The 22173-nt window shown below is 53.2% G+C and overlaps 1 protein-coding gene across 6 annotated transcripts in view; it reads left to right on the top strand.

Annotated features, from left to right (window-relative positions):
* The window catches only part of tjap1 (tight junction associated protein 1 (peripheral)), a 593272-nt gene that overhangs the window by 197426 nt on the left and 373673 nt on the right, over nt 1–22173 (top strand). The window lies entirely within an intron of this gene.

Below are 22173 nucleotides of genomic sequence, written 5' to 3'. Positions count from 1 at the left end.
TGTAGCAGAGGCACTGGTCCCGAGGAATTATCCTTCTGTAGCAGAGGCAGGGGTCCAGAGGGATCATCCTTCTGCAGCAGTGGCACTGCTGGAGAGGGATCATCCTTCTGTAGCAGAGGCACTGTTCCAGAGGAATCATCCTTCTGTAGCAGAGACACTGTTCCAGAGGGATCATCCATTTGTAGCAGATGCGCTGGTGTGGAGGGATCATCCTTCTGTCTCAGAGACACTGGTCCAGAGGGATCATCCATTTGTAGCAGAGGCACTGGTCCCGAGGGATCATCTTTTTGTAGCTGAGGCACAGGTCCAGAGGGATTCTCCTTCTGTAGCAGAGGCACTGGTCCCGAGGGTTCATCCTTCTGTAGCCTAGGCACTGGCAGAGATGGATCATCCTTCTGTAGCAGAGGCACTGTTCCAGATGGATCATCCTTCTGTAGCAGAGGCACGGGTCCAGAGGGATCATCCTTCTGTAGCAGAGGCACTGTTCCAGAGGGTTCATCCTTCTGTAGCAGAGGCACTGGTCCAGAGGGATCATCCTTCTGTAGCAGAGGCACTGGTCCAGAGGGATCATCCTTCTGTAGCAGAGGCACTGGTCCAGAGGGATCATCCATTTGTAGCAGAGGCACTGGTCCCGAGGGATCATCCATTTGTAGCAGTGGCACTGGTAGAGAGGGATCATCCTTCTGTAGCAGAGGCACTGTTCCAGAGGAATCATCCTTCTGTAGCAGAGGCACTGTTCCAGAGGGATCATCCTTCTGTAGCAGAGGCACTGGCAGAGATGGATCATCCTTCTGTAGCAGAGGCACGGGTCCAGAGGGATCATCCTTCTGTAGCAGAGGCACTGGACGAGATGGATCATCCTTCTGTACCAGAGGCACTGGTCCAGACGGTTCATCCTTCTGTCGCAGTGGCACTGGTCCAGTGGGATCATCCATTTGTAGCAGAGGCACTGGTCCCGAGGGATCATCTTTTTGTAGCCGAAACACTGGTCCAGAGGGATCATCCTTCTGTAGCAGAGGCACTGGTCCCGAGGGATCATCCTTCTGTAGCAGAGGCACTGGTCCAGAGGGATCATCCATTTGTAGCAGATGCACTGGTCCCGAGGGATCATCCTTCTGTGGCAGAGACACTGTTACAGAGGGATCATCTTTTTGAGCTGAGGCACTGTTCCAGAGGGATCATCCTTCTGTAGCAGAGGCACTGGTCCAGAGGGATCATCCTTCTGCAGCAGAGACACTGTTCCAGAGGGATCATCCTTTTGTAGCAGAGACACTGTTCCAGAGGGATCATCCTTCTGTAGCAGAGACACTGGTCCCGAAGGATCATTCTTCTGTGGCTGAAACACTGGTCCAGAGGGTTCATCCATTTGCAGCTGAGGCACTGGTCAAGAGGGATCATCCTTCTGTAGCAGAAGCACTGGTCCCGAGGGATCATCTTTTTGTAGCAGAGGCACAGGTCCAGAGGGATCATCCTTCTGTAGCAGAGACACTGTTCAAGAGGGATCATCTTTTTGTAGCTGAGGCACTGGTCCAGAGGGTTCATCCTTCTGTAGCAGAGGCACTGGTCCAGAGGGATCATTGTTTTGTAGCCGACGCACTGGTCCAGAGGGATCAGCCATTTGTTGAAGAGGCACCGGTACAGACGGATCATCCATTTGTAGCAGAGGCACTGGTCCAGAGGGATCATCCTTCTGTAGCAGAGGCACTGGTCCATAGGGATCACCCAGTTGTAGCAGAGGCACTGGTCCAGAGGGATCATCCATTTGTAGCAGAGGCTCCAGTCCATCGGGATCACCCAGTTGTAGCAGAGGCACTGGTCCAGAAGTATCATCCATTTGTAGCAGAGGCACTGGTCCTGAGGGATCAACCATTTGTAGCAGAGGCACTGGTCCAGAGGGATCAACCATTTGTAGCAGAGGCACTGGTCCAGAGGGATCACCCATTTGTAGCAGAGGCACTGGTCCAGAGGGATCAACCATATGTAGCAGAGGCACTGGCCCAGAGGGATCATCCATTTGTAGCAGAGGCACAGGTCCAGAGGGATCAACCATTTGTAGCAGAGGCACTGGTCCAGAGGGATCAGCCATTTGTAGCAGAGGCACTGGTCCAGAGGGATCAACCATATGTAGCAGAGGCACTGGTCCAGAGGGATCATCCATTTGTAGCAGAGGCACTGGTCCCGAGGGATCATCCATTTGTAGCAGAGGCTCTCGTCCGTCGGGATCACCCAGTTGTAGCAGAGGCACTGGTCCAGAGGTATCATCCATTTGTAGCAGAGGCACTGGTCCAGAGGGATAAACCATCTGTAGCAGAGGCACTGGTCCAGAGGGATAAACCATATGTAGCAGAGGCACTGGTCCAGAGGGATCATCCATTTGTAGCAGAGGCACTGGTCCAGAGGGATCACCCATTTGTAGCAGAGGCACTGGTCCAGAGGGATCACCCATTTGTAGCATAGGCACTGGTCCAGAGGGATCACCCATTTGTAGCAGAGGCACTGGTCTAGACGGATCATCCATTTGTAGCAGAGGCACTGATCCAGAGGGATCATTCTTTTGTCGCAGACGCACTGGTCCCGAGGGATCCTCCATTTGCAGTAGAGGCACTGGTCGAGAGGGATCATCCTTTTGTCACAGAGGCACTGGTCCAGAGGGATCATCCTTCTGTAGCAGAGGCACTGTTCCTGTGGGATCATCCTTCTGTCGCAGAGGCACTGGTCCAGAGGGATCATCCTTCTGTAGCAGAGGCACTGGTCCAGAGGGATCATCCTTCTGTCGCAGAGGCACTGGTCCAGAGGGATCATCCTTCTGTAGCAGAGGCACTGTTCCAAGGGATCAACCTTCTGTAGCAGAGACACTGTCCAGAGGGATCATCCATTTGTAGCAGAGGCACTGGTCCAGAGGGATCATCCATTTGTAGCAGAGGCACTGGTCCAGAGGGATCATCCATTTGTAGCAGAGGCACGGGTCCAGAGGGATCATCCATTTGTAGCAGAGGCACTGGTCCAGAAGGATCATCCATTTGTAGCAGAGGCACGGGTCCAGAGGGATCATCCTTCTGTAGCAGTGGCACTGTTCCAGAGGGATCATCCTTCTGTAGCAGAGGCACGGGTCCAGAGGGATCATCCTTCTGTAGCAGAGGCACTGTTCCAGAGGAATCATCCTTCTGCAGCAGAGACACTGTTCCAGAGGGATCATCCTTCTGTAGCAGAGGCACGGGTCCAGAGGGATCATCCTTCTGTAGCAGAGGCACTGGCAGAGATGAATCAGTCTTCTGTAGCAGAGGCACTGGTCCAGATGGATCATCCTTCTGTAGCAGAGGCACTGGTCCAGTGGGATCATCCTTCTGTAGCAGAGGCACTGGTCCAGAGGGTTCATCCTTCTGCAGCAGAGACACTGTTCCAGAGGGATTCTCCTTCTGTACCAGAGGCACTGGTCCCGAGGGTTCATCCTTCTGTAGCAGAGACGCTGGTCTGGAGGGTTCATCCTTCTGTATCAGAGACACTGGTCCAGAGGGATCATCCATTTGTAGCAGAGGCACTGGTCCAGAGGGATCACCCTTCTGTATCAGAGACACTGGTCCCGAGGGATCATCCATTTATCGCAGAGGCACTGGTCCCGAGGGATCATCTTTTTGTAGCTGAGGCACTTGTCCAGAGGGTTCATCCTTCTGCAGCAGAGACACTGTTCCAGAGGGATCATCCATTTGTAGCAGAATCACTGGTCCAGAGGGATCATCCTTCTGTAGCAGAGACACTGTTCCAGAGGGTTCATCCTTCTGCAGCAGAAACATTGGTCCAGAGGGTTCATCCTTCTGCAGCAGAGACACTGTTCCAGAGGGATCATCCATTTGTAGCAGAGACACTGTTCCAGAGGGATCATCCTTCTGTAGCAGAGGCACTGGTCCCGAGGGATCATCCATTTGTAGCAGAGACACTGTTCCAGAGGGATCATCCTTCTGTAGCTGAGGCACTGGTCCAGTGGGATCATCCATTTGTAGCAGAGGCACTGGTCTAGAGGGATCATCCTTCTGTAGCTGAGGCACTGGTGTAGAGGGATCATTTATTTGTAGCAGAGGCACTGGTCCAGAGGGATCATCTTTTTGTAGCTGAGGCACTGGTCCAGAGGGATCATCCTTCTGTAGCAGACGCACTGGTCCCGAGGGATCATCTTTTTGTAGCTGAGGCACTGGTCCAGAGGGATCATCCTTCTGTAGCAGAGGCACAGGTCCAGAGGGATCATCCTGCTGCAGCAGAGACACTGTTCAAGAGGGATCATCTTTTTGTAGCTGAGGCACTGGTCCAGAGGGATCATCCTTCTGTAGCAGAGGCACTGGTCCAGAGGGATCATCCATCTGTAGCAGAGGCACAGGTCCAGAGGGATCATCCTGCTGTAGCAGAGACACTGTTCAAGAGGGATCATCTTTTTGTAGCTGAGTCACTGGTCCAGAGGGATCATCCTTCTGTAGCAGAGGCACTGGTCCAGAGGGATCATCCTTCTGTAGCAGAGACACAGGTCCAGAGGGATCATCCTGCTTTAGCAGAGACACTGTTCAAGAGGGATCATCTTTTTGTAGCTGAGGCACTGGTCCAGAGGGTTCATCTTTTTGTAGCAGAGACACTGTTCCAGAGGGATCATCCTTCTGTAGCAGAGGCACTGGTCCAGAGGGATCATCCATTTGTAGCAGAGGCACTGGTCCCGAGGGATCATCCATTTGTAGCAGTGGCACTGGTAGAGAGGGATCATCCTTCTGTAGCAGAGGCACTGTTCCAGAGGAATCATCCTTCTGTAGCAGAGGCACTGTTCCAGAGGGATCATCCTTCTGTAGCAGAGGCACTGGCAGAGATGGATCATCCTTCTGTAGCAGAGGCACTGGTCCAGATGGATCATCCTTCTGTAGCAGAGGCACTGGCAGAGATGGATCATCCTTCTGTAGCAGAGGCACTGGTGCAGACGGTTCATCCTTCTGTCGCAGAGGCACTGTTCCAGAGGGATCACCCATTTGTAGCAGAGGCACTGGTCCAGAGGGATCAACCATATGTAGCAGAGGCACTGGCCCAGAGGGATCATCCATTTGTAGCAGAGGCACTGGTCCAGAGGGATCATTCATTTGTCGCAGAGGCACTGGTCCAGAGGTATCATCCAGTTGTAGCAGAGGCACTGGTCCAGACGGATCATCCATTTGTAGCAGAGGCACTGGTCCAGAGGGATCATCCTTTTGTCGCAGAGGCACTGGTCCAGAGGGATCATCCTTCTGTAGCAGAGGCACTTGTCCAGTGGGATCATCCTTCTGTAGCAGAGGCACTGGCAGCGAGGGATCATCCTTCTGTAGCAGAGGCACTTGTCCAGAGGGATCATCCTTCTGTCGCAGAGGCACTGGTCCAGAGGGATCATCCTTCTGTCGCAGAGACACTGTCCAGAGGGATCATCCATTTGTAGCAGAGGCACTGGTCCAGAGGGATCATCCAATTGTAGCAGAGGCACGGGTCCAGAGGGATCATCCTTCTGTAGCAGTGGCACTGGTCCAGAGGGATCATCCTTCTGTAGCAGAGGCACGGGTCCAGAGGGATCATCCTTCTGTAGCAGAGGCACTGTTCCAGAGGAATCATCCTTCTGTAGCAGAGACACTGTTCCAGAGGGATCATCCTTCTGTAGCAGAGGCACGGGTCCAGAGGGATCATCCTTCTGTAGCAGAGGCACTGGCAGAGATGGATCATCCTTCTGTAGCAGAGGCACTGGTCCAGATGGATCATCCTTCTGTAGCAGAGGCACTGGTCCAGAGGGATCATCCTTCTGTAGCAGAGGCACTGGTCCAGAGGGTTCATCCTTCTGTAGCAGAGGCACTGGTCCAGAGGGATCATCCTTCTGTAGCAGAGGCACTGGTCCAGAGGGATCATCCATTTGTAGCAGAGGCACTCGTCCCGAGGAATCATCCTTCTGTAGCAGAGACACTGGTCCAGAGGGTTCATCCTTCTGTAGCTGAGGTACTGGTCCCGAGGAATCATCATTCTGTAGCAGAGGCACTGGTCCAGAGGGATCATCCTTCTGTAGCAGTGGCACTGGTAGAGAGGGATCATCCTTCTGTAGCAGAGGCACTGTTCCAGAGGAATCATCTTTTTGTAGCAGAGGCGCTGGTGTGGAGGTTTCATCCTTCTGTCTCAGAGACACTGGTCCAGAGGGATCATCTTTTTGTAGCTGAGGCACTGGTCCAGAGCGATTCTCCTTCTGTAGCAGAGGCACTGGTCCCGAGGGTTCATCCTTCTGTAGCCTAGGCACTGGCAGAGATGGATCATCCTTCTGTAGCAGAGGCACTGGTTCAGATGGATCATCCTTCTGTAGCAGAGGCACTGGTCCCGAGGGTTCATCCTTCTGTAGCCTAGGCACTGGCAGAGATGGATCATCCTTCTGTAGCAGAGGCACGGGTCCAGAGGGATCATCCTTCTGTCGCAGAGGCACTGGCAGAGATGGATCATCCTTCTGTAGCAGAGGCACTGGTCCATAGGGATCATCCTTCTGTAGCAGAGGCACTGTTCCAGAGGGTTCATCCTTCTGTAGCAGAGGCACTGGTCCAGAAGGATCATCCATGTGTCGCAGAGGCTCTGGTCCAGAGGGATCATCCATTTGTAGCAGAGGCACTGGTCCAGAGGGATCATCCATTTGTAGCAGAGGCACTGGTCCAGAGGGATCACCCATTTGTAGCAGAGGCACTGGTCCCGAGGGATCATCCATTTGTAGCAGAGGCTCTAGTCCGTCGGGATCACCCAGTTGCAGCAGAGGCACTGGTCCAGAGGTATCATCCATTTGTAGCAGAGGCACTGGTCCAGAGGGATCACCCATTTGTAGCAGAGACATTGGTCCAGAGGGATCACCCATTTGTAGCAGAGACACTGGTCCAGAGGGATCACCCATTTGTAGCAGAGGCACTGGTCCAGAGGGTTCAATCATATGTAGCAGAGGCACTGGTCCAGAGGGATCATCCATTTGTAGCAGAGGCACTGGTCCAGAGGGATCATTCATTTGTAGCAGAGGCACTGGTCCAGAGGGATCACCCATTTGTAGCAGAGGCACTGGTCCAGAGGGATCACCCATTTGTAGCAGAGGCACTGGTCCCGAGGGATCATCCTTCTGCAGCAGAGGCACTGGTCCAGAGGGATCAACCATATGTAGCAGAGGCACTGGTCCAGAGGGATCATCCATTTGTAGCAGAGGCACTGGTCCAGAGGGATCACCCATTTGTAGCAGAGGCACTGGTCCAGAGGGATCAGCCATTTGTAGCAGAGGCACTGGTCTAGACGGATCATCCATTTGTAGCAGAGGCACTGATCCAGAGGGATCATCCATTTGTAGCAGAGGCACTGTTCCTGTGGGATCATCCATTTGCAGCAGGGGCACTGGTCGAGAGGGATCATCCTTTTGTCGCAGAGGCACTGGTCCAGAGGGATCATCCTTCTGTAGCAGAGGCACTGTTCCTGTGGGATCATCCTTCTGTCAGAGAGACACTGTTCCACTGGCATCATCATCCTTTCGCAGAGACTCTGGTCCAGAGCGATCATCCTTCTGTCGCAGAGGCACTGGTCCAGAGGGATCATCCTTTTGTAGCAGACGCACTTGTCCACGAGGGATCACCCATTTGTAGCAGAGGCACAGGTCCAGAGGGATCATCCTTCTGTCGCAGAGGCACTGGTCCAGAGGGATCATCCTTCTGTCGCAGAGACTCTGTCCAGAGGGATCATCCATTTGTAGCAGAGGCACTGGTCCAGAGGGATCATCCAATTGTAGCAGAGGCACGGGTCCAGAGGGATCATCCTTCTGTAGCAGTGGCACTGGTCCAGAGGGATCATCCTTCTGTAGCAGAGGCACGGGTCCAGAGGGATCATCCTTCTGTAGCAGAGGCACTGTTCCAGAGGAATCATCCTTCTGTAGCAGAGACACTGTTCCAGAGGGATCATCCTTCTGTAGCAGAGGCACGGGTCCAGAGGGATCATCCTTCTGTAGCAGAGGCACTGGCAGAGATGGATCATCCTTCTGTAGCAGAGGCACTGGTCCAGATGGATCATCCTTCTGTAGCAGAGGCACTGGTCCAGAGGGATCATCCTTCTGTAGCAGAGGCACTGGTCCAGAGGGTTCATCCTTCTGTAGCAGAGGCACTGGTCCAGAGGGATCATCCTTCTGTAGCAGAGGCACTGGTCCAGAGGGATCATCCATTTGTAGCAGAGGCACTCGTCCCGAGGAATCATCCTTCTGTAGCAGAGACACTGTTCCAGAGGGATCATCCATTTGTAGCAGAGGCACTGGTCCAGAGGGTTCATCCTTCTGTAGCTGAGGTACTGGTCCCGAGGAATCATCATTCTGTAGCAGAGGCACTGGTCCAGAGGGATCATCCTTCTGTAGCAGTGGCACTGGTAGAGAGGGATCATCCTTCTGTAGCAGAGGCACTGTTCCAGAGGAATCATCCATTTGTAGCAGAGGCGCTGGTGTGGAGGTTTCATCCTTCTGTCTCAGAGACACTGGTCCAGAGGGATCATCTTTTTGTAGCTGAGGCACTGGTCCAGAGGGATTCTCCTTCTGTAGCAGAGGCACTGGTCCCGAGGGTTCATCCTTCTGTAGCCTAGGCACTGGCAGAGATGGATCATCCTTCTGTAGCAGAGGCACTGGTTCAGATGGATCATCCTTCTGTAGCAGAGGCACGGGTCCAGAGGGATCATCCTTCTGTCGCAGAGGCACTGGCAGAGATGGATCATCCTTCTGTAGCAGAGGCACTGGTCCATAGGGATCATCCTTCTGTAGCAGAGGCACTGGTCCAGAGGGATCATCCATTTGTAGCAGAGGCACTGTTCCAGAGGAATCATCCATTTGTAGCAGAGGCACTGGTCCAGAGGGATCATCCTTCTGTAGCAGAGGCACTGGTCCAGAGGGATCATCCATTTGTAGCAGAGGCACTGTTCCAGAGGAATCATCCTTCTGTAGCAGAGACGCTGGTCCAGAGGGATCATCCATTTGTAGCAGAGGCACTGGTCCCGAGGAATCATCCTTCTGTAGCAGAGGCAGGGGTCCAGAGGGATCATCCTTCTGTAGCAGTGGCACTGGTCCAGAGGAATCATCCTTCTGTAGCAGAGACACTGTTCCAGAGGGGTCATCCATTTGTAGCAGAGGCGCTGGTGTGGAGGGTTCATCCTTCTGTCTCAGAGACACTGGTCCAGAGGGATCATCTTTTTGTAGCTGAGGCACTGGTCCAGAGGGATTCTCCTTCTGTAGCAGAGGCACTGGTCCCGAGGGTTCATCCTTCTGTAACCTAGGCACTGGCAGAGATGGATCATCCTTCTGTAGCAGAGGCACTGTTCCAGATGGATCATCCTTCTGTAGCAGAGGCACGGGTCCAGAGGGATCATCCTTCTGTAGCAGAGGCACTGGCAGAGATGGATCATCCTTCTGTAGCAGAGGCACTGGTCCAGAGGGATCATCCTTCTGTGGCAGAGGCACTGTTCCAGAGGGTTCATCCTTCTGTAGCAGAGGCACTGGTCCAGAGGGATCATCCATTTGTAGCAGAGGCACTGGTCCCGAGGAATCATCCATTTGTAGCAGAGGCACTGGTCCAGAGGGATCATCCTTCTGCAGCAGAGGCACTGGTCCAGAGGGATCATCCATTTGTAGCAGAGGCACTGTTCCAGAGGGATCATCCTTCTGTAGCAGAGACGCTGGTCCCGAGGGATCATCTTTTTGTAGCTCAGGCACTGGTCCAGAGGGATCATCCTTCTGTAGCAGATGCACTGGCAGAGGTGGATCATCCTTCTGTAGCAGAGGCACGGGTCCAGAGGGATCATCCTTCTGTAGCAGAGGCACTGGCAGAGATGGATCATCCTTCTGTAGCAGAGGCACTGGTCCAGAGGGATCATCCTTCTGTAGCAGTGGCACTGGTCCAGTGGGATCATCCGTTTGGAGCAGAGGCGCTGGTCTGGAGGGTTCATCCTTCTGCATCAGAGACACTGTTCCAGAGGGATCATCCATTTGTAGCAGAGGCACTGGTCCCGAGGGATCATCTTTTTGTAGCTGAGGCACTGGTCCAGAGGGATTCTCCTTCTGTAGACGAGGCACTGGTCCAGAAGGATCATCCTTCTGTAGCAGAGACGCTGGTCCCGAGGGATCATCTTTTTGTAGCTCAGGCACTGGTCCAGAGGGATCATCCATTTATAGCAGAGGCACTAGTCCAGAGGGATCATCCATTTGTAGCAGAGGCACTGGTCCAGATGGATCACCCATTTGTAGCAGAGGCACTGGTCCCGAGGGATCATCCTTCTGTAGCAGAAACACTGGTCCAGAGGGATCATCCTTCTGTAGCAGAGGCACTGTTCCAGAGGAATCATCCTTCTGTAGCAGAGGCACTGTTCCAGAGGGATCATCCTTCTGTAGCAGAGGCACTGGCAGAGATGGATCATCCTTCTGTAGCAGAGGCACGGGTCCAGAGGGATCATCCTTCTGTAGCAGAGGCACTGGACGAGATGGATCATCCTTCTGTAGCAGAGGCACTGGTCCAGACGGTTCATCCTTCTGTCGCAGTGGCACTGGTCCAGTGGGATCATCCATTTGTAGCAGAGGCACTGGTCCCGAGGGATCATCTTTTTGTAGCCGAAACACTGGTCCAGAGGGATCATCCTTCTGTAGCAGAGGCACTGGTCCCGAGGGATCATCCTTCTGTAGCAGAGGCACTGGTCCAGAGGGATCATCCATTTGTAGCAGATGCACTGGTCCCGAGGGATCATCCTTCTGTGGCAGAGACACTGTTACAGAGGGATCATCTTTTTGAGCTGAGGCACTGTTCCAGAGGGATCATCCTTCTGTAGCAGAGGCACTGGTCCAGAGGGATCATCCTTCTGCAGCAGAGACACTGTTCCAGAGGGATCATCCTTTTGTAGCAGAGACACTGTTCCAGAGGGATCATCCTTCTGTAGCAGAGACACTGGTCCCGAAGGATCATTCTTCTGTGGCTGAAACACTGGTCCAGAGGGTTCATCCATTTGCAGCTGAGGCACTGGTCAAGAGGGATCATCCTTCTGTAGCAGAAGCACTGGTCCCGAGGGATCATCTTTTTGTAGCAGAGGCACAGGTCCAGAGGGATCATCCTTCTGTAGCAGAGACACTGTTCAAGAGGGATCATCTTTTTGTAGCTGAGGCACTGGTCCAGAGGGTTCATCCTTCTGTAGCAGAGGCACTGGTCCAGAGGGATCATTGTTTTGTAGCCGACGCACTGGTCCAGAGGGATCAGCCATTTGTTGAAGAGGCACCGGTACAGACGGATCATCCATTTGTAGCAGAGGCACTGGTCCAGAGGGATCATCCTTCTGTAGCAGAGGCACTGGTCCATAGGGATCACCCAGTTGTAGCAGAGGCACTGGTCCAGAGGGATCATCCATTTGTAGCAGAGGCTCCAGTCCATCGGGATCACCCAGTTGTAGCAGAGGCACTGGTCCAGAAGTATCATCCATTTGTAGCAGAGGCACTGGTCCTGAGGGATCAACCATTTGTAGCAGAGGCACTGGTCCAGAGGGATCAACCATTTGTAGCAGAGGCACTGGTCCAGAGGGATCACCCATTTGTAGCAGAGGCACTGGTCCAGAGGGATCAACCATATGTAGCAGAGGCACTGGCCCAGAGGGATCATCCATTTGTAGCAGAGGCACTGGTCCAGAGGGATCAACCATTTGTAGCAGAGGCACTGGTCCAGAGGGATCAGCCATTTGTAGCAGAGGCACTGGTCCAGAGGGATCAACCATATGTAGCAGAGGCACTGGTCCAGAGGGATCATCCATTTGTAGCAGAGGCACTGGTCCAGAGGGATCACCCATTTGTAGCAGAGGCACTGGTCCCGAGGGATCATCCATTTGTAGCAGAGGCTCTAGTCCGTCGGGATCACCCATTTGTAGCATAGGCACTGGTCCAGAGGGATCACCCATTTGTAGCAGAGGCACTGGTCTAGACGGATCATCCATTTGTAGCAGAGGCACTGATCCAGAGGGATCATTCTTTTGTCGCAGACGCACTGGTCCCGAGGGATCCTCCATTTGCAGTAGAGGCACTGGTCGAGAGGGATCATCCTTTTGTCACAGAGGCACTGGTCCAGAGGGATCATCCTTCTGTAGCAGAGGCACTGTTCCTGTGGGATCATCCTTCTGTCGCAGAGGCACTGGTCCAGAGGGATCATCCTTCTGTAGCAGAGGCACTGGTCCAGAGGGATCATCCTTCTGTCGCAGAGGCACTGGTCCAGAGGGATCATCCTTCTGTAGCAGAGGCACTGTTCCAAGGGATCAACCTTCTGTAGCAGAGACACTGTCCAGAGGGATCATCCATTTGTAGCAGAGGCACTGGTCCAGAGGGATCATCCATTTGTAGCAGAGGCACTGGTCCAGAGGGATCATCCATTTGTAGCAGAGGCACGGGTCCAGAGGGATCATCCATTTGTAGCAGAGGCACTGGTCCAGAAGGATCATCCATTTGTAGCAGAGGCACGGGTCCAGAGGGATCATCCTTCTGTAGCAGTGGCACTGTTCCAGAGGGATCATCCTTCTGTAGCAGAGGCACGGGTCCAGAGGGATCATCCTTCTGTAGCAGAGGCACTGTTCCAGAGGAATCATCCTTCTGCAGCAGAGACACTGTTCCAGAGGGATCATCCTTCTGTAGCAGAGGCACGGGTCCAGAGGGTTCATCCTTCTGCAGCAGAGACACTGGCAGAGATGAATCAGTCTTCTGTAGCAGAGGCACTGGTCCAGATGGATCATCCTTCTGTAGCAGAGGCACTGGTCCAGAGGGATCATCCTTCTGTAGCAGAGGCACTGGTCCAGAGGGTTCATCCTTCTGCAGCAGAGACACTGTTCCAGAGGGATCATCCTTCTGTAGCAGAGGCACTGGCAGAGATGAATCAGTCTTCTGTAGCAGAGGCACTGGTCCAGATGGATCATCCTTCTGTAGCAGAGGCACTGGTCCAGAGGGATCATCCTTCTGTAGCAGAGGCACTGGTCCAGAGGGTTCATCCTTCTGCAGCAGAGACACTGTTCCAGAGGGATTCTCCTTCTGTACCGGAGGCACTGGTCCGGAGGGTTCATCCTTCTGTAGCAGAGACGCTGGTCTGGAGGGTTCATCCTTCTGTATCAGAGACACTGGTCCAGAGGGATCATCCATTTGTAGCAGAGGCACTGGTCCCGAGGGATCATCCATTTATCGCAGAGGCACTGGTCCCGAGGGATCATCTTTTTGTAGCTGAGGCACTGGTCCAGAGGGATCACCCTTCTGTAGCTGAGACACTGTTACAGAGGGATCATCTTTTTGTAGCTGAGGCACTGGTCCAGAGTGATCATCCTTCTGTCGCAGAGACACTGTTCCAGAGGGATCATCCTTTTGTCGCAGAAACACTTGTCCAGAGGGTTCATCCTTCTGCAGCAGAGACACTGTTCCAGAGGGATCATCCATTTGTAGCAGAATCACTGGTCCAGAGGGATCATCCTTCTGTAGCAGAGACACTGTTCCAGAGGGTTCATCCTTCTGCAGCAGAGACACTGTTCCAGAGGGATCATCCATTTGTAGCAGAGACACTGTTCCAGAGGGATCATCCTTCTGTAGCAGAGGCACTGGTCCCGAGGGATCATCCATTTGTAGCAGAGACACTGTTCCAGAGGGATCATCCTTCTGTAGCTGAGGCACTGGTCCAGTGGGATCATCCATTTGTAGCAGAGGCACTGGTCTAGAGGGATCATCCTTCTGTAGCTGAGGCACTGGTGTAGAGGGATCATTTATTTGTAGCAGAGGCACTGGTCCAGAGGGATCATCTTTTTGTAGCTGAGGCACTGGTCCAGAGGGATCATCCTTCTGTAGCAGACGCACTGGTCCCGAGGGATCATCTTTTTGTAGCTGAGGCACTGGTCCAGAGGGATCATCCTTCTGTAGCAGAGGCACAGGTCCAGAGGGATCATCCTGCTGCAGCAGAGACACTGTTCAAGAGGGATCATCTTTTTGTAGCTGAGGCACTGGTCCAGAGGGATCATCCTTCTGTAGCAGAGGCACTGGTCCAGAGGGATCATCCATCTGTAGCAGAGGCACAGGTCCAGAGGGATCATCCTGCTGTAGCAGAGACACTGTTCAAGAGGGATCATCTTTTTGTAGCTGAGTCACTGGTCCAGAGGGATCATCCTTCTGTAGCAGAGGCACTGGTCCAGAGGGATCATCCTTCTGTAGCAGAGACACAGGTCCAGAGGGATCATCCTGCTTTAGCAGAGACACTGTTCAAGAGGGATCATCTTTTTGTAGCTGAGGCACTGGTCCAGAGGGTTCATCTTTTTGTAGCAGAGACACTGTTCCAGAGGGATCATCCTTCTGTAGCAGAGGCACTGGTCCAGAGGGATCATCCATTTGTAGCAGAGGCACTGGTCCCGAGGGATCATCCATTTGTAGCAGTGGCACTGGTAGAGAGGGATCATCCTTCTGTAGCAGAGGCACTGTTCCAGAGGAATCATCCTTCTGTAGCAGAGGCACTGTTCCAGAGGGATCATCCTTCTGTAGCAGAGGCACTGGCAGAGATGGATCATCCTTCTGTAGCAGAGGCACTGGTCCAGATGGATCATCCTTCTGTAGCAGAGGCACTGGCAGAGATGGATCATCCTTCTGTAGCAGAGGCACTGGTGCAGAGGGATCATCCATTTGTAGCAGAGGCACTGGTCCAGAGGGATCATTCATTTGTAGCAGAGGCACTGGTCCAGAGGGATCAACCATATGTCGCAGAGGCACTGGCCCAGAGGGATCATCCATTTGTAGCAGAGGCACTGGTCCAGAGGGATCATTCATTTGTAGCAGAGGCACTGGTCCAGAGGGATCATCCATTTGTAGCAGAGGCACTGGTCCAGAGGGATCACCCATTTGTAGCAGAGGCACTGGTCCCGAGGGATCATCCATTTGTAGCAGAGGCTCTAGTCCGTCGAGATCACCCAGTTGTAGCAGAGGCACTGATCCAGAGGTATCATCCATTTGTAGCAGAGGCACTGGTCCAGAGGGATCACCCATTTGTAGCAGAGGCACTGGTCCAGAGGGATCAACCATATGTAGCAGAGGCACTGGTCCAGAGGGATCATCCATTTGTAGCAGAGGCACGGGTCCAGAGGGATCATCCTTCTGTAGCAGTGGCACTGTTCCAGAGGGATCATCCTTCTGTAGCAGAGGCACGGGTCCAGAGGGATCACCCATTTGTAGCAGAGGCACTGGTCCAGAGGGATCACCCATTTGTAGCAGAGGCACTGGTCCAGAGGGATCACCCATTTGTAGCAGAGGCACTGGTCTAGACGGATCATCCATTTGTAGCAGAGGCACTGATCCAGAGGGATCATTCTTTTGGCGCAGACGCACTGGTCCCGAGGGATCCTCCATTTGTAGCAGAGGCACTGGTCCAGAGGGATCATCCTTTTGTCACAGAGGCACTGGTCCAGAGGGATCATCCTTCTGTAGCAGAGGCACTGTTCCTGTGGGATCATCCTTTTGTAGCAGTCGCACTTGTCCACGAGGGATCACCCATTTGTAGCAGAGGCACAGGTCCAGAGGGATCATCCTTCTGTCGCAGAGGCACTGGTCCAGAGGGATCATCCTTCTGTAGCAGAGGCACTGGTCCAGAGGGATCATCCTTCTGTCGCAGAGGCACTGGTCCAGAGGGATCATCCTTCTGTAGCAGAGGCACTGTTCCAAGGGATCAACCTTCTGTAGCAGAGACACTGTCCAGAGGGATCATCCATTTGTAGCAGAGGCACTGGTCCAGAGGGGTCATCCATTTGTAGAAGAGGCACTGGTCCAGAGGGATCATCCATTTGTAGCTGAGGCACGGGTCCAGAGGGATCATCCATTTGTAGCAGAGGCACTGGTCCAGAGGGATCATCCATTTGTAGCAGAGGCACGGGTCCAGAGGGATCATCCTTCTGTAGCAGTGGCACTGTTCCAGAGGGATCATCCTTCTGTAGCAGAGGCACGGGTCCAGAGGGATCATCCTTCTGTAGCAGAGGCACTGTTCCAGAGGAATCATCCTTCTGTAGCAGAGACACTGTTCCAGAGCGATCACCCATTTGTAGCAGAGGCACGGGTCCAGAGGGATCATCCTTCTGTAGCAGAGGCACTGGCAGAGATGAATCATCCTTCTGTAGCAGAAGCACTGTTCCAGAGGGATCATCCTTCTGTAGCAGAGGCACTGGTCCAGAGGGATCATCCTTCTGTAGCAGAGGCACTGGTCCAGAGGGTTCATCCTTCTGTAGCAGAGGCAGTGGTCCAGAGGGATCATCCATTTGTAGCAGAGGCACTGGTCCAGAGGGTTCATCCTTCTGTAGCTGAGGCACTGGTCCCGAGGAATCATCCTTCTGTAGCAGAGGCAGGGGTCCAGAGGGATCATCCTTCTGTAGCAGTGGCACTGGTAGAGAGGGATCATCCTTCTGTAGCAGAGGCACTGTTCCAGAGGAATCATCCTTCTGGAGCAGAGACACTGTTCCAGAGGGATCATCCTTCTGTAGCAGAGGCAGGGGTCCAGAGGGATCATCCTTCTGTAGCAGAGGCGCTGGTCTGGAGGGTTCATCCTTCTGTATCAGAGACACTGGTCCAGAGGGATCATCCATTTGTATCAGAGACACTGGTCCAGAGGGATCATCCATTTGTAGCAGAGGCACTGGTCCAGAGGGATCATCCATTTGTAGCAGAGGCACTGGTCCCGAGGGTTCATCCTTCTGTAGCAGAGACGCTGGTCCAGAGGGATCATCCATTTGTAGCAGAGGCACTGGTCCCGAGGGATCATCCATTTGTCGCAGAGGCACTGGTCCCGAGGGATCATCTTTTTGTAGCTGAGGCACTGGTCCAGAGGGATCATCCTGCTGTAGCAGAGACACTGTTACAGAGGGATCATCCTTCTGTAGCAGAGGCACTGGTGCAGATGGTTCATCCTTCTGTCGCAGAGGCACTGTTCCAGAGGGATCACCCATTTGTAGCAGAGGCACTGGTCCAGAGTGATCAACCATATGTTGCAGAGGCACTGGCCCAGAGGGATCATCCATTTGTAGCAGAGGCACTGGTCCAGAGGGATCATTCATTTGTAGCAGAGGCACTGGTCCAGAGGTATCATCCATTTGTAGCAGAGGCACTGGTCCAGAGGGATCATCCATTTGTAGCAGAGGCACTGGTCCAGAGAAATCATCCATTTGTAGCAGAGGCACTGGTCCCGAGGGATGATCCATTTGTAGCAGAGGCTCTAGTCCGTCGGGATCACCCAGTTGTAGCAGAGGCACTGGTCCAGAGGGATCACCCATTTGTAGCAGAGGCACTGGTCCAGAGGGATCACCCATTTGTAGCAGAGGCACTGGTCCAGAGGGATCATCCATTTGTAGCAGAGGCACTGGTCTAGACGGATCATCCATTTGTAGCAGAGGCACTGGTCCAGAGGGATCATCCTTCTGTAGCAGAGGCACTGGTCCAGAGGGATCATCCTTCTGTAGCAGAGGCACTGGTCCAGAGGGATCATCCTTTTGTAGCAGACGCACTTGTCCACGAGGGATCACCCATTTGTAGCAGAGGCACAGGTCCAGAGGGATCATCCTTCTGTCGCAGAGGCACTGGTCCAGAGGGAACATCCTTCTGTAGCAGAGGCACTGGTCCAGAGGGATCATCCTTCTGTCGCAGAGGCACTGGTCCAGAGGGATCATCCTTCTGTAGCAGAGGCACTGTTCCAAGGGATCAACCTTCTGTAGCAGAGACACTGTCCAGAGGGATCATCCATTTGTAGCGGAGGCACTGGTCCAGAGGGATCATCCTTCTGTCGCAGAGGCACTGGTCCAGAGGGATCATCCTTCTGTAGCAGAGGCACTGGTCCAGAGGGATCATCCTTCTGTCGCAGAGGCACTGGTCCAGAGGGATCATCCTTCTGTAGCAGAGGCACTGTTCCAAGGGATCAACCTTCTGTAGCAGAGACACTGTCCAGAGGGATCATCCATTTGTAGCAGAGGCACGGGTCCAGAGGGAGCATCCATTTGTAGCAGAGGCACTGGTCCAGAGGGATCATCCAGTTGTAGCAGAGGCACGGGTCCAGTGGGATCATCCTTCTGTAGCAGAGGCACGGGTCCAAAGTGATCATCCTTCTTTAGCAGAGGCACTGTTCCAGAGGAATCATCCTTCTGTAGCAGAGACACTGTTCCAGAGGAATCATCCTTCTGTAGCAGAGACACTGTTCCAGAGGGATCATCCTTCTGTAGCAGAGACACGGGTCCAGAGGGATCATCATTCTGTAGCAGAGGCACTGGCAGAGATGAATCATCCTTCTGTAGCAGAGGCACTGGTCCAGATGGATCATCCTTCTGTAGCAGAGGCACTGGTCCAGAGGGATCATCCTTCTGTAGCAGAGGCACTGGTCCAGAGGGCTCATCCTTCTGTAGCAGAGGCACTGGTCCAGAGGGTTCATCCTTCTGTAGCAGAGGCACTGGTCCAGAGGGATCATCCATTTGTAGCAGAGGCACTGGTCCAGAGGGATCATCCTTCTGTAGCTGAGGCACTGGTCCCGAGGAATCATCCTTCTGTAGCAGAGGCAGGGGTCCAGAGGGATCATCCTTCTGTAGAAGTGGCACTGGTAGAGAGGGATCATCCTTCTGTAGCAGAGGCACTGTTCCAGAGGAATCATCCTTCTGTAGCAGAGACACTGTTCCAGAGGGATCATCCATTTGTAGCAGAGGCGCTGGTCTGGAGGGTTCATCCTTCTGTATCAGAGACACTGGTCCAGAGGGATCATCCATTTGTAGCAGAGGCACTGGTCCCGAGGGATCATCCATTTGTAGCAGAGGCACTGGTCCCGAGGGATCATCTTTTTGTAGCTGAGGCACTGTTCCAGAGGGATTCTCCTTCTGTACCAGAGACACTGGTCCCGAGGGTTCATCCTTCTGTAGCAGAGATGCTGGTCCAGAGAGATCATCCATTTGTAGCAGAGGCACTGGTCCAGAGGGATCATCCATTTGTCGCAGAGGCACTGGTCCCGAGGGATCATCTTTTTGTAGCTGAGGCACTGGTCCAGAGGGATCATCCTTCTGTAGCAGAGACACCGTTACAGAAGGATCATCTTTTTGTAGCTGAGGCACTGGTCCAGAGTGATCATCCTTCTGTCGCAGAGACACTGTTCCAGCGGGATCATCCTTTTGTCGCAGAAACACTGGTCCAGAGGGTTCATCCTTCTGCAGCAGAGACACTGTTCCAGAGGGATCATCCATTTGTAGCAGAAACACTGGTCCAGAGGGATCATCCTTCTGTAGCAGAGACACTGTTCCAGAGGGTTCATCCTTCTGCAGCAGAAACACTGGTCCAGAGGGTTCATCCTTCTGCAGCAGAGACACTGTTCCAGAGGGATCATCCTTCTGTAGCAGAGACACTGTTCCAGAGGGATCATCCTTCTGCAGCAGAGACACTGTTCCAGAGGGATCATCCTTCTGTAGCAGAGGCACTGGTCCCGAGGGATCATCCATTTGTAGCAGAGGCACTGTTCCAGAGGGATCATCCTTCTGTAGCTGAGGCACTGGTCCAGTGGGATCATCCATTTGTAGCAGAGGCACTGGTCTAGAGGGATCATCCTTCTGTAGCAGAGGCACTGGTCTAGAGGGATATTCCTTATGTAGCAGAGGCACTGGTCCACAGGGATCATTCATTTGTAGCAGAGGCACTGGTCCAGAGGGATCATCCGTTTGTAGCAGACGCACTGGTTCCGAGGGATCATCTTTTTGTAGCTGAGGCACTGGTCCAGAGGGATCATCCTTCTGTAGCAGAGGCACTGGTCCAGAGGGATCATCCTTCTGTAGCAGAGGCACAGGTCCAGAGGGATCATCCTGCTGTAGCAGAGACGCTGTTCAAGAGGGATCATCTTTTTGTAGCTGAGGCACTGGTCCAGAGGGATCATCCTTCTGTAGCAGAGGCACTGGTCCAGAGGGATCATCCTTCTGTAGCAGAGGCACAGGTCCAGAGGGATCATCCTGCTGTAGCAGAGACACTGTTCAAGAGGGATCATCTTTTTGTAGCTGTGGCACTGGTCCAGAGGGATCATCCTTCTGTAGCAGAGGCACAGGTCCAGAGGGATCATCCTGCTTTAGCAGAGACACTGTTCAAGAGGGATCATCTTTTTGTAGCTGAGGCACTGGTCCAGAGGGTTCATCTTTTTGTAGCAGAGACACTGTTCCAGAGGAATCATCCTTCTGTAGCAGAGGCACTGGTCCAGAGGGATCATCCATTTGTAGCAGAGGCACTGGTCCAGAGAGTTCATCCTTCTGTAGCTGAGGCACTGGTCCCGAGGAATCATCCTTCTGTAGCAGAGGCAGGGGTCCAGAGGGATCATCCTTCTGTAGCAGTGGCACTGGTAGAGAGGGATCATCCTTCTGTAGCAGAGGCACTGTTCCAGAGGAATCATCCTTCTGTAGCAGAGACACTGTTCCAGAGGGATCATCCATTTGTAGCAGAGGCGCTGGTCTGGAGGGTTCATCCTTCTGTAGCAGAGACGCTGGTCCAGAGGGATCATCCATTTGTAGCAGAGGCACTGGTCCCGAGGGATCAACTTTTTGTAGCTGAGGCACTGGTCCAGAGGGATCATCCTTCTGTAGCAGAGACACTGTTTCAGAGGGATCATCTTTTTGTAGCTGAGGCACTGGTCCAGAGGGATCATCCATTTGTAGCAGAGGCACTGGTCCAGGTGAATCATCCTTTTGTCGCAGAAACACTGGTCCAGAGGGTTCATCCTTCTGCAGCAGAGACACTGTTCCAGAGGGATCATCCTTTTGTCGCAGAAACACTGGTCCAGAGGGTTCATCCTTCTGCAGCAGAGACACTGTTCCAGAGGGATCATCCATTTGTAGCAGAAACACTGGTCCAGAGGGATCATCCTTCTGTAGCAGAGACACTGTTCCAGAGGGTTCATCCTTCTGCAGCAGAAACACTGGTCCAGAGGGTTCATCCTTCTGCAGCAGAGACACTGTTCCAGAGGGGTCATCCTTCTGTCGCAGAGACACTGTTCCAGAGGGTTCATCCTTCTGCAGCAGAAACACTGGTCCAGAGGGTTCATCCTTCTGCAGCAGAGACACTGTTCCAGAGGGGTCATCCTTCTGTCGCAGAGACACTGTTCTAGAGGGTTCATCCTTCTGCAGCAGAAACACTGGTCCCGAGGGATCATCCATTTGTAGCAGAGACACTGTTCCAGAGGGATCATCCTTCTGTAGCTGAGGCACTGGTCCAGTGGGATCATCCATTTGTAGCAGAGGCACTGGTCTAGAGGGATCATCCTTCTGTAGCAGAGGCACTGGTCCACAGGGATCATTCATTTGTAGCTGAGGCACTGGTCCAGAGGGATCATCCATTTGTAGCAGAGGCACTGGTCCAGAGGGATCATCCTTCTGTAGCAGAGGCACAGGTCCAGAGGGATCATCCTGCTGTAGCAGAGACACTGTTCAAGAGGGATCATATCTTTGTAGCTGAGGCACTGGTCCAGAGGGATCATCCTTCTGTAGCAGAGGCACTGGTCCAGAGGGATCATCCTTCTGTAGCAGAGGCACAGGTCCAGAGGGATCATCCTGCTGTAGCAGAGACACGTTCAAGAGGGATCATCTTTTTGTAGCTGAGGCACTGGTCCAGAGGGATCATCCTTCTGTAGCAGAGGCACAGGTCCAGAGGGATCATCCTGCTTTAGCAGAGACACTGTTCAAGAGGGATCATCTTTTTGTAGCTGAGGCACTGGTCCAGAGGGTTCATCTTTTTGTAGCAGAGACACTGTTCCAGAGGGATCATCCTTCTGTAGCAGAGGCACTGGTCCAGAGGGATCATCCATTTGTAGCAGAGGCACTGGTCCCGAGGGATCATCCATTTGTAGCAGTGGCACTGGTAGAGAGGGATCATCCTTCTGTAGCAGAGGCACTCTTCCAGAGGAATCATCCTTCTGTAGCAGAGGCACTGTTCCAGAGGGATCATCCTTCTGTAGCAGAGGCACTGGCAGAGATGGATCATCCTTCTGTAGCAGAGGCACTGGCAGAGATGGATCATCCTTCTGTAGCAGAGGCACTGGCCCAGAGGGATCATCCATTTGTAGCAGAGGCACTGGTCCAGAGGGATCATTCATTTGTAGCAGAGGCACTGGTCCAGAGGTATCATCCATTTGTGGCAGA

Source organism: Heterodontus francisci, chromosome 3 (assembly GCF_036365525.1).
Source record: "Heterodontus francisci isolate sHetFra1 chromosome 3, sHetFra1.hap1, whole genome shotgun sequence".
Classification (NCBI taxonomy): domain Eukaryota; kingdom Metazoa; phylum Chordata; class Chondrichthyes; order Heterodontiformes; family Heterodontidae; genus Heterodontus; species Heterodontus francisci.
The sequence above is the reverse complement of the archived record's forward strand: the minus strand, read 5'-3'. Positions and strand labels throughout refer to the sequence as shown.